General features: G+C 56.5%; 1 protein-coding gene across 7 annotated transcripts in view; it reads left to right on the top strand.

The window, feature by feature from the left end:
- The first annotated feature begins 3,798 nt into the window (after positions 1-3,798).
- The window catches only part of GDPD5 (glycerophosphodiester phosphodiesterase domain containing 5), an 81,687-nt gene continuing 70,067 nt past the window's right edge, over positions 3,799-15,418 (top strand). For 3 of the 7 annotated variants that reach the window (XM_046016079.1, XM_046016074.1, XM_046016077.1), the window contains exon 1: positions 3,799-4,645. The gene's annotated coding sequence lies outside the window, so the exon portion shown is untranslated. Of the gene's footprint in view, positions 4,668-15,418 lie in introns of all 7 variants that reach the window. The other 4 variants (XM_046016078.1, XM_046016073.1, XM_046016076.1 and 1 more) reach the window with 2 other exon arrangements.

Raw genomic sequence — 15,418 nt, 5'->3', positions numbered from 1 at the left:
TCTCCAACACTGCGACCCCCTCTCCTCACGTGGCTTTAGGCTTTGGGTCCTCCTCCAAAAACAAAAACCCAAAGCCTCCAACTCTACCTCCTGCCCCAGCTGCCACCCAAGTGTGACCGCCCCCCCGCCCTTTGCCAGCGACCCTGGAAAAGGCTGCCCACACTGTGTCCACGTGTTCCCTGCCTCCACGCTCCCGGAAACCACCCTCAGTCCCCAGCTGCTGACCCTAACGATTCAGCCCAGACGCTCCTAGCCTGTGCCCTTCTCCCCGTCTCTGACCAGTTTTTCCCTGACTCTGTCCTGGCCTCCATCCCCTGTGGGGTTTCCTGCGGCATCCTTGTGAACCACTTTCCCTGCCTGGGGCTGGTCCCCTCTTACCCCAAAGACAGGCCCAGACCCCACAGATTCTCTATCTCCCTTATCTCACATGGTAGATAGAGGCACAGAGGTCTGAAAGCAGCACGTATGGGGAGTTCAGCTGAGCCTCCAGGACCCACCAGCAGGAGTCCCCCAAATCCGGGGACAGCGCCTGTATGTGGTGGGTGCCCCACAAGGATTTGTGGGAAGCAGAGTTCATGAGGTGTGAAGTCATATAATTTGGTGGCCCTGTGTTTAAGAAAAAGAATGCAAGATTCCTACTATAAATGTAGGCATGAAAGTGAGTATTTATTTGCGATGAAAATACAAAGGATCTGTGCAACAGAGTGGTGGCTACGGAGGCTTCACTGTCACTGCCCTCTGGTCAGAAGGCTATGAGGAGGATGGGGGACTCGGGGAGTGCCAGGGCACAACACTGACAAGGTTAGCCTCTCCTGTCAGTGCCAGACGCCCAGGTTCAGAGCCCGCCTCTGAGCCCTCAATCACCCTCCCAGCCAAGCAACCTGACCATGACTCTGTCACCCTTTGTGGGTCTCTCCGGTGGCAAAAAGGCCCAGATTCTCCCAGCTCAGGAGACTTCCTCCCCCCTGGGAGGGTAGCCAGAGGACGAATGTGGGTGTCTGAGAACTCTTTGCTGGTCCCCTCCTGGTGACCTTGGGCACTCTTCTCCTGGGCCTCAAGGGTGATGGCGGGGCTGTTCTGAAAGAAAGCCTCCTTTTCATTCTGGCATTCTGTTCATCTGACCCGCCTGGGAAGCTCTCCCAGCAGGGGCAGCCAGAGAACGGAGCTCTGAGAGCCTCATTCATTCCCCAGGGCTAAGGTCTTCCAGGGGCCTGCTCCACACTCTGCTGGCTGCTGGTGGGTGGGGCCACACGGCCACGGAGATGCTCCCAACCCCCATGGGGCCAACTAGACAAGAAATACGTCATTACCACGACTTCCAGCCAAGAGATCTTATACAAAAGGCAGACTCCCTAGAGGAGTCCAGGAAGGCTTCTCAGCAAGGTGACACTTGATTTGAGAGATGGAACATTCACCCAACCATTACTTCCTGAGCACTACTATGTGGCAGGCTCTGGGCTAGGCTCTAAGGATATAGCAGGAAAAAGGCCACGTGGGCATTTGGCCTAAAGTTCCTTCTCTTGGTCCAGCAGGGAAGTAGAAATTACTCAGTAGTGAAAAGGGGTATAGGGTCCCAGGCAAGGAGAACAGTAACAGCAACCCCATCGAAGGCACATATCCTGTATCCTGTAGCCTGCTTGTGCACAGAGCTGAGAGTTTAGTATTTTGGGAGATGAGGCTGGTGAGATTGGCAGAGAGCAATCATGGAGGGCCTCTGACACCAGACTAGGGATTTAGGATTTGATCATGCTGGCAACTGGGAGCCATAGAAGGTTCTGAACAGAGGGAGAAGTCAAAGGTTTCTTAGCAAAATAGCCTCCTCGCAGTCCTCCTGCCACAGCCACCAGTGTGAGCTTCCTGGGGCCAGACTCCCCATCCCAACCCCTGGACTTCGCTAAGAGAGGGTGCCCCCTCCCCCCAGCCTGGACTTCAGCCTTCAGCTTACCCTGTTCCTTGTTGTTCCAACCAGACTCAAAGGATGGGGTACTCTCAAGAGGGATGAGGCAGAGCCTCTGGGTCCAGACCTCATTGAGGACTCCAGCCCTTCACTGTGTAGGCTCCAGAGGATTTGCCTCCTGGGGGTGTTAAATGTTTTCATACCTGGTTTCCCTACAAAGTCTTTCCCATATCAATGCCTGGCTTAAAAATGTCCAGGACACCCCTCTGACAACCAGTAAGTCCAGGCTATGCCCTCAGAATAAGCCTGCTGGGTTCGGGATCATGAGCAAGACCCCAACAGAGTTCTTGGACTCCTGCCTTTGCATATGCTGTGTCCTCTGCTAGGAATACCTTTCCCTCCACCTCTTAAAAGTCTGGTGCCTGTCTGCCCAGTCCCTGCCAAGTAGCCGCATCTTTATATCCCTTTTACAGATGAGGAACCAGAGGCTCAGAAAGGTCAAGTAACCTGGTCAAAGCCACACAGCTCTGCCCTAGAAAGTGATAGTGATGAGTGGCTAGAATCCTATGCCAGGTATATGGTCTTGGGAACATCACTTGGCCTCTCAGTGCTTTGGTGTCCTCATCAGTGCAACAGGGTACCATACTGTGCAAGGCTGACACGGGGCTTACAGAAAAGCTGTCCTGTGCGGCCTCCATTCCTTTGCTCCCCAGACCAATTAGTGGCTCTCACATGGCCCCAGTGGTGGGTCCACGACCCATTCATTCATACATCAATAATCTCCAACCCCTGCCCTGTGCCCTGCCCAGTTGACTGGGGACTCTTGGAGATAACCAGACACAGCTCCTGCCCATGGTGTGGGGGAAGGAAAGGGAGGGAGGAGAAGGGCTGGAGCAGACGGCAGCTCCGTCACTACTCGAGGAGAGTATGTGTATTGTATGTGTGTTATCTTCACACACTGCCCGTGACTTGATATTTCTTTTTTTAAAATTTTTAAATATTTTATTTATTCATTTGCTAAAAGGAGAGAGAGCAGAAGCAGGGGGAGCAGCAGGCAGAGGGAGAAGCAGGCTCCCCACTGAGTGAGGAGCGTGATGTGGGACTTGATCCCAGGATCTGGGATCATGAACCGACCCAAAGGCAAACGTTCAACCAACTGAGTCACCCAGGCATCCCCTTGACTTCATATTTCTAAAACTGACAATGGCTCTCCTCCCGCGGATGAGCGCTGGAAAGGGAGTAATGTTGATGAAAGATCCGCTCTTAAGAAAGAAAGAAAAGATCCGCTCTTTATTTTAAAAAACTTGTTTTTCACCGCTTCCTGAAATCTGAGTATTTCACAGCTTCCAAGGTTCACCTCCGCGCCCGGAGCCCTAGAAGCTGAGGAGAGGGGAAGAGTACTGTGAGGGCGCTGTCCCAACCACCCCGGAGAGCTCCCCTATCCCTGGGAGACTCCACTACCCCCCAATAACCTACTTGACCTCCAACCAGCTTCTTTTCCGACCCCAACCCCTGTTCTTACCTCCTGACTCCCCACTCCTCAATACACGGCGGCCCCCACGCCCCCATCCCACACAAACCAGCCGTCATCGCCTCTGCCACCATCCGGGTCCCCAGGTGACCCTGTATCTTCTTCCACTCTTTAAAAACCCCCAGCCCTCCATTGTCCTCTCCCCAGCCGCAACCTCGTCCCTGTCTGCCCCGCCCTCTCCGGGGTAGAGTACACATTCCGCAGAGCGCCGCTCTTTTCCCACTCTCCCATTGGCTCCTGCTGCCGGACTGCGCGGGGCCCGGAGGAGGGGTTCTGGGGCGTGCCCGCCCCCTGCCCGTGGCCTGGGCAGGGGCGGGGCCACCGCTGACCCCACCCCTTTAGGATGGGGCTGAGCCGACTGGCGCTCAGGCGCTGGGCGGCGCTGCCACGGCTGGGCTGGGCTGGGCTCCGGCTCCGGCTGCAGCTCCTGTGGGGGTGGGCCGCGGGGATGACAGCAGCGGGGGTGGCAGCGGCTGCCGCACGGGGCTGAGCGAGCTGCGAACGAGCCGGGGTGGGGGGAAGAGGAGGAAGTGGAGCCGGAGCCAGGAGCTTCGGAGTCAGCCGCGGCGCCGAAGTCCGCCCCATTTTGCAGAGCAAGCCGAGTCCGGACCTGGGAAGACTTCCCCGCGGGGCTCTGGCCGCGGCGGCTGCGAGCGTCCTCGCCTGCGCCTTGCCCTGCCCCGCCTGCCCCAGCCAGAGGTTCTGCGCCGGGACGCTCCCAGTCCCGCGATCCCCGGCGTTGTGGCCGGGACGCCCTGAGCCCCCGACCCGATTCAGTGCACCTGGGCGGGACGCTCCCGGCCCACCATACGGGTCCACGGTTGCGGGCTCGTTCCCAGCCTTTCTATAGTGTGTGTCGGAGCCCTCCGCCCGACACCCGGGTCAAGGCAGGTGCCCAGCAGCCCCCCCGGCTGAGTGCAAAGGGGCCCAGAAGTCCCCAACCTCGGGCTCCCGAGACCTGAACCTTCAGCTGCCTTCGCCCCGGTGCTTCGGACTTGGGACTGTGCGAACGCCCAGGAAGCCCCGGCCCGGCTCCAGCGCCCTGTGAGGAGTCCCAGGCGGGCTGGGCAGTCGGACTGAGCCGGACGGAACTGGTGCTGCGAGCCGAAGCTGCCACCTTTTCTGCCGCCTCGGACGAGGGGCTCAGCGCTTGCCCCGAAGAAGGGAGCACCGGGTTCCCCCGCTGGCCCCGCGCCGGCGAGAGCCGAGAGCTGCAGGTGAGAGAGCCCCGGATGCCGGGTAAGAGCGGCCTTCGACCCCAGCGGGAGAGCGCCGGGGCCAGCAGCGGGCGTGTACTAGTCACTAGCTGGGGCTGCAGCTGGATAGGAGAGGGCGCGGGAGAGGGCGGAGGAAGGGAGAAAAAAGGCACTTATTGAGCGCCCATTGTGTGCGGGTCCGCGCCCCACCCTTGCGCAAACGGTCCCTCCTGTGCGGCTCACTACTACTCCGCGAGATAAAAAGGTGTTGTGTATTGTTGCGGGCTCTTACAGATGGAGAAGCTGAGGCTCAGCGGGGTTGAGTGACCCTGCTCTTTCACTCTGGGGATGAAAGTGGGTAGGAGGGTTAGGGTGGAGACGGAAAGAAGCAGGGAAGGGAGAGAGAAAGGAAGTGGATAGCTGCCAAGCAGGAGGCAATGGGGAGGGGTCAAGGTGGGGCCACTGGGACGTCCAGAGCTCAACCTGAGGCCCGGGAGGTGGCTTCCTCTGACCTCCTTCCCTCCCACTCCCTGGCCAAGTCACGTCCAGGGAAAGGTGACCCAGAGTTGAGGGCAGAGGTAGGAAGCTTCCCTCCTTGTGGGCCCCAGACCAGGGAGCCATGGCCCCTTGCCCCTGTGTGCCAGACTCTAGGGTCCTTAAGACATGGTGGCATCCTGAGATGCTGCTTACATGTTGGGAAAACTCACTCTAAAGGTCCCCAAGTCAGAGCCCATCAGAGCTGGGGAGGTGAGGTCTCCCAGCGCTTACCAACTCCCATCCTTCACATTGTCCACGGGACATGGGAGGCTGGTGGGGTGGAGGGTCCTAATTGCCCTGGGGCCTAGAGTAAGTTAGTGGTTGAGGCAGAAGTACACTTTAGGAAGCCTTCCCAGACATCCTTCAAGGTATCTACTCCCAGCTAACATCTTCTGAGTGGGTGGCTGGGGTTTTCCCAGCCCTCATGTGAGGTCAGGGTGACCACTTCTGAGGCTGCTTTGAGAGTCTTGCGTGGTTGTTGCTGGGGTCCAAGACAAGCTAGCAGCCTCATTGCCTTTGGCCCAGACTGGAGATCCGACCTCAACTACTCCTGGGCAGGGGAACCTGCCAGACATCTCTGGCCCTGGAGGGGAGGGGCTTGCTCAAGGTCTCAGGGCTGGGACTGCCAGTCTGGGGGCACAGTCTCATGAGTCTGGATTCGAAGGCAAGGGCTCCTTCTGTTGCCCCTTGGGGCTGTGCCGAAAGAGGGGTGTTGTGAAAGATAGCTTGGCATGAACTCTGTGGGTTCTTATTCTGAATCGGGAGGGGGAGGGAATGTCACCTTGGTCTAAGCCCTGTGGCCTTGGCTGGGACTAGTTAACCCCTGCTGTGCCCAGCTTCCTGGAGTCTAGGGGAACCACCCTGGAAAGCCCCTGGGAGGTGGAGGAAGGTGGGGAGATCAGCTGAAGGCTGGAATCTCGGTTGAGAGGCTGGAGGGGTTGGGGGTACCAGAAGAGAAGGTAACTGAGGGGCTTAGGATTACCCCCACTCCCATTGGTGAGGATTCAAATTCTCATAATAATCCCCGTATCTAAACAAAGCTCCTCTTAGGTGAGATAATTTCACACCTGTGATCTCATTTCTTGGCATGGTGGGAAAAACCTGGAACCTGGAGTGAGGCAGAATGGGGGGTTGGGGAGGCACCTGGGACCTCTCCGATGCATCCATGGCTCCAACCCTCACCTGTAAAATGGGGTCAAGGCAGGCTGTTTGTTATGTGTTCAGATAATGGGGCCATCACATCTGGCAAACTGTCAAGTGCTCAGGAGATTTTCATGTCTGCCAAGACTGGGCTTGTTACCAATGGCTACCACGTGTGGGAAACTGAGGCTCAGAGCGATGAAGCCACTTGCCCGGGACCTTTGAGTTTGCTTCAGGAACTGAGTGTTGACTCATGCCAGGTGCTCTGGAAGCTACCCAGATGGAAAAGGCAGTGGGGCGACTAGCTCCCAATTGGGTGGACTAAACAGCGCCGACAGACGCGCTAAGTCAGACAGACCGGGTGGGCGTGAGTCCGCGCTTCTTCCCACTTGCCATGTGGCGCTGGGCAGAGCTCTTCACTCCTCAGAGCCCCTGGCTTCTCTGTAAATTAGAATTTCTCCTTTCCAAGGCTGTCCTGAGGATGAAATGAGATATAAATGTAGATAGTGCTTGGCCGAATACCTATTTCCTGCCTAAAGGAAGGAAGCTTGAATTTTGACCAGGAAATCCTCAGGCTTGCCTTAGATTAGAAAGCTCTGTTGCAGGTTCACAGACGTGGATTTGCTCAGCTGGGACTCCTGTATGGGTCACGCTCCCCTGTTCCGCAGCCCTCTACAATCTGCTTGGAGACCTGGCAAGGGGCCTCTAGATTCTGAGCCCCTCACCCCAGGGCTGTTGGCTCCTGGGTTTGGGGGCTGCTGGTACTCATTCTGTCTGTGGCCCATTGTCTGGCCTCCAGGGCACAAAGGTGTGGTGAATAATTTACGGCTGCCCTCAGGAGCTGGGAGACAGGCCCAGGGAAATTGCTCAGCGGAGCTTCTGAACCCCTCCAGAGCAGGTGGGTGATTCCTATCAGTGGTGGAAGAAGTCTTGGGTATGGGGGGAGGGGGGACAGGACCCCAAAAATGTGACCTATTATCAACCCTGGCTCTTCTCTTATTGGAGGCGGGGGCAAGGTGGACCCATAGGAAGAAACAGAAACCAAGCTAGAAGAGCTGGGATCAGGCTGTGGGCCTGTGATACCAAGTGGGTGGTGATGGCTGGCAGGGAGAGGCCCTTGAGGACTGGAGTAACCCAGAAGGCTTCATCAAGGAGGAAGGTGTCCAGGCTAGGACAAGAGGCAACTTGCTATGGCGAGTAGGGGTCCCGACATTAGTTCAAGGTTGAAACCTGGCTGTGTGAGATGGTACAGGACACCGACCCCGCCACACCTCCGTTTTCTCCTCTGAAATAAGCATAGTTATGGGTCATATCCATAAAGCACATGGCATGATGGGTACTTGGTGAAAGGGTGCTTCACTGTGAACTTGAAACATGGGGTGGGCTTGCAGAAGGGCAGACGAGATGGTGTAGTGAGCAGAGAGGCAGGGAGAACTCTGGGGTCGTTGTCCAGGGGTTCGTGGGCTCAGCGAGGGGTGTGGAGATGAGGAGCAGGTGGCCAGGGCCTTGAATGTCAGACAGAATTCACCTTTCAGAAAGCACTATGCAGCCCCCGTCTTCATCTTGTCTGTAAGAAAAAGGCCTCTTTGTTGTGCATTTAAGCCCTTGGCTGGCACAGCCGCTGCAGGGACCTCTGGCTTAGTGCTCATCACCGGCTCCTGGACCTGTCCCATGGAGGCCTATCACTGCCCCTTTGCTGCTGCTTTGCTCACCCCCCTGTCTCTCTAGGCCCAGCTCCAGTCATGATTTCCCCCAGAAACATTCCTGGATTACCTAAGCCTCTGGTCACATCTCCTCTGAATTTTTAACACTTCCCGGGAATAGTCATAAGTAATACCTACCCCTGCATCACATTTTGCAGTGTGTAGGGTGTCTCTCCGTACTCATAGCACTACACTGATGCTATTGACAGTAGCTAATGCCCTTGAGTACTCACCATGAGCCACTGTGCTAAGCACTTTGTAAAGATTTTATTTATTTATTTGTCAGAGAGCGAGAGAGTGAGCACAAGCGCACAAGCAAGGGGATCGGCAGGTGGAGGGGGAAGCAGGCTCCCTGCTGAGCAGAGAGCCCGATGCGGGGCTCGATCCCAGGACCCTGAGATCATGACCTGTGCCGAAGGCAGAGGCTTAACCCACTGAGCCACCCAGGCACCTCCATGCTAAGCACTCTATAGACACTCTCATTCACAGCTCTGGGAGGTAGCTACTGTTATCACCCAGACACTGGGTTCCGAGAGGTACCCTGTCTTGTTCAAGGTCACACAGCTAGACAGCAGGGAGTGAACATCAGCCTCCTATCTGGCACTGAACAAATGTCCTGTCCCCTCAACTTTTCCCAAGTACCTCGAGAGCATACCTCACATGTAAAATGCCTGGAAATGAGCCTTATTCTCAAGGATAAGGAAGGGCCAGGTGTCCAGGCCCCGGGTGTGTGACTGGGTGTGAGTCGGGCCTCCTCTGGGGTCCTGTTTGCCCATGTCTGTGAGGTGGGGGGTTCTGAGCCCCCAGCGCTGCAGCCTTCTGCAGTGTCCTCTGTGACTCTGGAAGGTAGAGGAGGAGACCACAGCAATCAGGGTCAGAGGATGTGGTGTGACAGGCAGCTGTGATTTTTGGCCTGGCCACTGTCTGGGCCAGCAGGCTCTGTAGTTAGCTGCTGCCTCCCCTGAAGGAGGGTGGCGGCCTGGGCTACCGGCAGCACAGTCATTAGCCAGACGGAGAAGACCCTGTGATTGGGAGCCGACGGGGCCATGCCAGGCTGGCGGGGCCATGGCAGGGTCAGAATCAGGGCAGCTGGCCAGGCTGCTCCTTCTTCTTCCTTCGTGGCCTCCAAGGTGGTAACAAGTGCTCACTGGGCACCAGACCTTTGGAGGCCAAGGCTTGCCCTTCTTCCTGTTGTGGCGGTCATGGGAGTAGAGCAGTGAGGATTCCAGCCACACCCAAAGATGCCTCCTCCTAGAAGCTTCCACGACTTCCCTGAAGCAGGGGGAATCTGAACTGCATTTTCTGCAGACCCACAGCCCTCACTCATGGACTGTGGTCTGCGGAGGGAGGCTGTGCACATCTGCTTCCCTTGCTGGCTTGTCAGAACTAGATTCTCCACCTCTCCAATTCTCCCCTGCTGACTGAGCTCCTGGCACAAAGTAGTGACCCCCTAGTCAGGGGAGGCAGCCCCTTGGGCAGCCTGCTCAATCCCTATACCTCTGGTCCCTTCCCTGTAAAATGGGGCTAATGATAACAGTGGGGGGGGGGGAGCTAAATGAGATGACAGAAGGGAGGGACCTGGCCAGGTCTGGCACGTGGGTGGGTGCTTGGTCAACCTGAGTCCCCTCCCCTGTCCCCTTGGGTAGTCCTGTGAGGGAGTGACTCAGAAAGAAGCTGATTGAAGAATCCGGCCAGTGATACCAGGAGGGAGGGTGGAGGACTTCCAGAGGAGGACATTCTGCTGCCTGGGGGGAGGACTCCGTCAGAGAGCTGAGGTTCCTATACCTTCCCCCGCGGGCCAGCAGCTGTCACACACCGTGGGCCCGGAGCTAAGTTCAGGACAGGTGGCAGCACTGGGGTGGCCAGCGACCTGGTTCTTCTCAGGCCTTAGCAGCAGCAGGGGCGCAGTTGGCAGGAGCCGTCTGGGTCCTACAAGTAGCAGAGGCTGGGCAGAGAGCGAGTCCTTCCTTAAACGGAAGCAGTGTTCATTTGGTCTGTTTTCCGGCTCTCTGTCTCTGCCTCACACATGCACATCCAAAATGTGGTTCGATTGTTGGGGATTTTCATCTGCAGGCGGCGGTGTGTGTGTAGGGGTGGGGGGGGGGGGAACAGATAGAGTGAAGGGTGAGCTCCTGGGGCAGGGCCCGTCCCATCTGTGTTTGTGGATGGTCATAGTCATGCTCAAACCACAGCCTGAGTGTACGTACTCATTAACCATGTGACTTGGGGAAGTGATTTACCCTCTCTGGGTCACAGTGTCCCCGTCTGTAAAATGGGGACAATTATAGCACCTGGTGCACAAGGTTGGGGTGAGGAGTAAAGAAATTATATGTATAATGCACTCAGAAAATTACCGAGCACGCAACAAGCACTTGAAGCCTGCTATTGTTAGCTCTATCCCCAGCACCCAGCAGGGAGTTTGACAGAGATGGGGAACGGCCTGTGGAAGGAATCCCAGGCAAAGGGCAGCTGCTCTGTGGAACGAATGAATGAATGGCCTGGGAGGGAGGGGAAGACACAGGAGCAGTGACAACATAGCATGGGATAGAATGTGGCAAGGAAGGCCAGGGGCTGGGGTTGTCCAGTGCTGGATGAGGAGGGTATCAGGAAAGGCTTCCTGGAGGTGGTGTTCCTAGAGCTGAGTGTGAGCATATCTTTTAACATATACAAGGACCATGGCGCCATGCACTTCCTTCAGAGAGGAGAGACTCCTGTCCCAGGGGAGCTGGCGGGGGCAGAACTTGGGCAGAAGACCCCACAGGCTTCCCTCTTCCCAGGACCACACGCTGTCTCACCACCTGTGACATTCTGTTTTGAAGGCATGAGGAAGGCAGGTGCGGAGGACATGTGGGCTGCCTGAGAGTCTCAGCTCTTCCCAGGCCTGGGACAAATCTCCCATGGAAAAGAATAAATGGGTTTTGCTCAGAATTGTTTCCTCTTCTTGCCGCCACAGCACTCCCACCCCTAGAGGTGGTCTTGCAGCATTATCACTCCGGTGGCTGTTTCGTTTTTAAATAAGTGGACGCTTCTAAAGGAAAAAATGCCGTGAAGAATTTGTCTCACCCCCTCCCCGCACGCAAGAGGTTCAAAAACACTGACAGGACCCGGGATCCCCAAGTATTGTAAAGAAGTTCGCCCCTGAGATGTCCTGAAGTCAGGGGTGCCTGGGGCTGTCTGAGCTCCTGGTTGGCTGTGGGGTCTTGAGGACAAGACCTCACCCTTGCTGTGAAATGGGCTCTGAGTAATAAAGCCTTTCTCTTCTTCAGGAGGCAGGCGGGGAGCTTGTCGGGTGGGAGAGGCTCTAGTGGGCATCTGGGCCCATGACTCTCAAATTTTGCTGCACACCAGAATCCTTTAGGAAACTTTTAAAAGTCCTGCCTGGGCCAAAGACCAAGGCATAAGGAGTTTTTAAAGCTTCCCGGGTGATGTCCGCTCCCCAGGCTTGACAACCAGTCACCACCCTCTGGGGCCTGCGTTCTCCTTTGGGGTCCTCAGAGGGAGCTCATGGCTTCCACTCTGTGTCCTCCTTTGGGGCCCTGCACTCCCCAGGAGCTCCCTGCCTGGAGAGATGGAGGCGTGGGAAGACTTTGCAGTCTGATAAGTCTGGGTTCCAACCCTCCTCTGCTCCCCGCTTGGCATCTTCTCTGAGCCTCTGTGTCCCCCCTGCCCTGACTAGTGCTCTTCCTCCTGCCCCAGCCACCTGAGGCTGGGTCTCTTAGACAGAGGTGTGAGGAGGGACCCACACCCTGTCTTGGAGCCCTTGCCTACTCCCCCTTCTCTAAGAGATAAGACAAGGCGGCAAGCATTTTGTTTTGCTGGGGTTTGTTTTAATGGCCAAAGCGCCAGACCCTCTGTAACAATGAAGCCTTGTCTGAGTCTGCTTGTTTTTCCAACCTGGACACCCAGCTGCGCCGCCCGCTTAGGGCCCTGTCCCACCTGGGAGAACTGAAGAATGTCAGAAGGTTGTTTTTTGTTTTTTGTTTTTAGTCTAGGGGAGGGTCATGGGGAGACATTGGAGGCCTCTGTCTGGCCCTCACCAATAATTGACCCCATTTAAGTTAGCTGTCTCTGTTGGAAGCCAGATCAATGAAATTATTTCAAGGGAGTCACCAGCATGGGTTTTGTAGGCTGAAGAACTTGCATTTGCGCTCTGTCTTTGTCCGTCACCGTTGGCGTGACCCGGGGTGCATCATTTCAGCTTTTTGAAACCCGGTTTTCTTCTCTGGAAAATGCCTAAATAAGATGTCCTTCTTGGGCTGTAGTGAGACGTGAATGAATTGCTTGGTGCCTCCTGCAGAGTGAGCACTCAGAAACTGTCCTCGATTGTCCTCCTTCGGAAGCCCAACTCTGCCTCCTAGGCCTCCCTCCCTTGGCCTGGCCACACCCCTGCCTCCTGCTTGCTCCCTGTGCTGGGACAGCAGAGGCCTGCATGCTCAGTAATAGTAACGAGTCCCCCGTAGCTGCCCTGCTCCCCTCGTTCACCCCTTGTGTATTTAGAAGCAACTTTCAAGGGCTATTCAGGGAGAAGGCTGCAGAAAGAGGCTCGTCAGGGGTGGTGTTTAGTCTCCTCTGCTCTGGCCCTATCAGAGGGGGTGTCTCAGCCCAGGGTGAGCTGCTCAGGCGAGAAGTAGGGGCGTGGCAGACTGGTAAAGCAGTGGGCAGCACTCAGAGCTCACAGTCCCCCGGGAGCAATCACCGCACAGGGCTGAAGTGGGCCGACGTGGCCAAGGGAGGAAGTGGCCAGTGATAGGGACTGGAGCTGTGGCCCGCAGTAGAGGGAGTCAACCCCAGAGACCCATGGTGGTGGGGTGGAAAGCCTCAATTATCTCTTCCTTCCTCCAATCTCCCACTGGGGCTCCCCCGTGGGTGAACCTACCCAGAAGCTGATGGCATGGAGCCCAGTGCAGCCCAACCCGTGGGGATCAGGCTCCCCGGCCCCGGGCATTGTGGGGAGGGGGCCTAGAATGGCAAATGGAAGGTATTCCTCACTTGCTCACTCAAAAGCCACAGAGTCCCGTGGGCCCAGCCTCCTCAGGAAGCAGTTTAAGGATCATGTGTTACTACTTGAGCATCCCCCTTCTGAAGGGGATCTCAGCGCCCCACCAAAGATGAACCAAAGTGTTCCACCTGCCATAATCCTCCCAGAGAGGGAGCTCTGGGGGGAGCCCATCTTTCTATCCCTGCCTTACCAGTGGTGCCTGAGCCCGCCTTTGAGATTGGCGCCTGGGCCTCTGCCTACCGTGCCTGCTGTTCTGTTGGGCTCCACCCTCACTGGTCCCGGGAGGACCTGGCTCTGAGTTTTGTCCAGCTTGATCACCTGAACAGCCTGTGGCTCTGTCCCTCCTTGTCAGGCAGTGTGGAGTCATGGTTAGAACACAGGCTCTGAAACCAGACTTTCCTGAAATCCTGACTCCACCATAAAAGCCTGGAGAATGACACATCGTGCCCCTTAATCTCTTATGCCTTGGTTTTCTCAGCTGTGAAATGGGGGTAACAGAGGGTATGCAGGGTCACTGTGAAGAACAGATGGGTGAGGAAGTGTGAGTACTCGGGACGGTGCCCGGCAAGCAGGGAGTGCCCAGGAAATGACAGCCTTTACCGTGATCACAAATAATACAGCGGGAGCCCAGAGCTCACGGTGTGGCTGGACCATCAGTGAGAGGATGGGGACTGTCACCGCCCTCAGTCTAGACTCTGCTCCAGTGACAAGGCTCTCATAGGGTCACGCAGCCTGGCAATACTGTGGACACTCATGTATCAGCTATCTACCCCTCCCCCCAGTCCTCGGCTGCAAACCATGTCCTGTGAGAAATGGCTTCTCATTCTGTCAAGCCTCAGTTTTCCCATCTGTGACAGAAAGCAGTTGGACTGGGTGTTGCCAAGTTGTGCCCCCAAGTCCATCTGTGCCAGAAGAGGAATCAGGTTGTCCCTCCCATGGAGGATCTCTTGGGAGGGGGCAGGGGATGGGGTGGAGGCAAGTGGTCAGGACACAGGCCAGTTCTGTTCGTCATGGGCGGGCTGGGCAGCCATGAGCAGGAGACAGAGGAGAAAACAGGAGCTAGAAGAGAATGAGAGAAATCAGGGGGGCTTCATGGCAAAGTGGGTGTATGAAATGAGTCCTAAAGGTAGGCTAGGCCTTCTTTGAGGCCATATTGGAGGGGAGAGGATGTGTGGCCCTAGGGAGCAGTGAATGGGGCGTGCAGCTATCAGAGCTCACAGCAGGGCCCCAGAGAGAGAGTGGTGTGGTGGGAAATCAGGCTTCCGGATTTAGGCAGACCTGGGTTTGAATCCTGGCTCAGTTTCGTATTGGTTCTTTGACGGTGGACGGGTGGCTTGGCCTCTTTGACCCTCCATTTGGGGGGAATGTGGGCTTCCTGTCAAGCAGGGAGCTGGAGGCATGTTCAGAAGGAAGATATGTTGGAGTACATGACATGGAAGAATGGAAGACACCTGTGAGGCCCCCGGCGCACGGTGTCTTGGGGGCGGCTGCACAGGCATGGGACACAGAGCCCTTCTTTGCATCCAGCCTCCTCCGAACCCTCCCTCCTCCCTGATGGAACACGGTGCCTCTGCCACAACTTGCCTTGGGCGTCTGAGGAGGGGCGCTGAGATGCCCAGAGCAGGTGTGGTAGGGCCTTGATCCTCAGAGGCCTTCCTGAGAAGGGAGGTGTGCGGCTTCTGAGTCTGTCCTGGATGCAAGGCCCAGCTCTGCCTCTTTTGATCAGGACTTGGAAGACACCCGGCCGGTCACTCCACCTCCCGGAGCCTCGGTTACTCACCAATGAAACGAGGGCAGCAGCTCTTGCCTTGCAGGCCTGTTTCACTGCTGAAATGACCCGAGTGGGTGAGCTCAGACCTCTTGTGTTAGATGGGACTCCACAGTCCTCCTCATGCTTCTCCCCCTCCCCCGGTCCCTTTTTAATGCCGCCTCAGGAAGTTCTTTCTTGTGTTTGACTCACAGCCATTGTGCTGTAACTGGAACCTCCTCCCTCTTGCTGAGGGCTCCACAGAGGTAGACTGAGCTGGGCCTAGAGGCCTGGATCCTGGTGCCCTCTTGACCTGTCTTGCTGTATGGCCTGGAGCCAGTTAGCGACCTCTCTGGGCCACGGTGAGGATGTCTGTGCCCGGGGTTCAACTCTCACTGGTGAAGATGTATGCAGTTCTGCCTAAAGACTGTTTTCTTACCTCCCCCGCGAACTGGGCCCCAGCCAACTGGGGAAGCCAGTAGGTTAGGGTCCTGCTGGTGCTGGTAAAGGCTGAGTCCACACTCAGACAGGGCTCCCAAGGGCAGCTAGGGAGTTCAAGTTTAGATGGGGGATTCCTGGTGGGTGGGGTAGCGCCCTCCTCTTCAAACCAGGGATTTTGAGAGCCTGAATCTCCTCCTACCCACTCAGCTCAAGGTCAGTCACATTTC

Source organism: Meles meles, chromosome 8 (genome assembly GCF_922984935.1).
Source record: "Meles meles chromosome 8, mMelMel3.1 paternal haplotype, whole genome shotgun sequence".
NCBI classification, from domain to species: domain Eukaryota; kingdom Metazoa; phylum Chordata; class Mammalia; order Carnivora; family Mustelidae; genus Meles; species Meles meles.
Note: the sequence above shows the minus strand (reverse complement) of the source record. Positions and strands in the feature narration are given on the sequence as shown.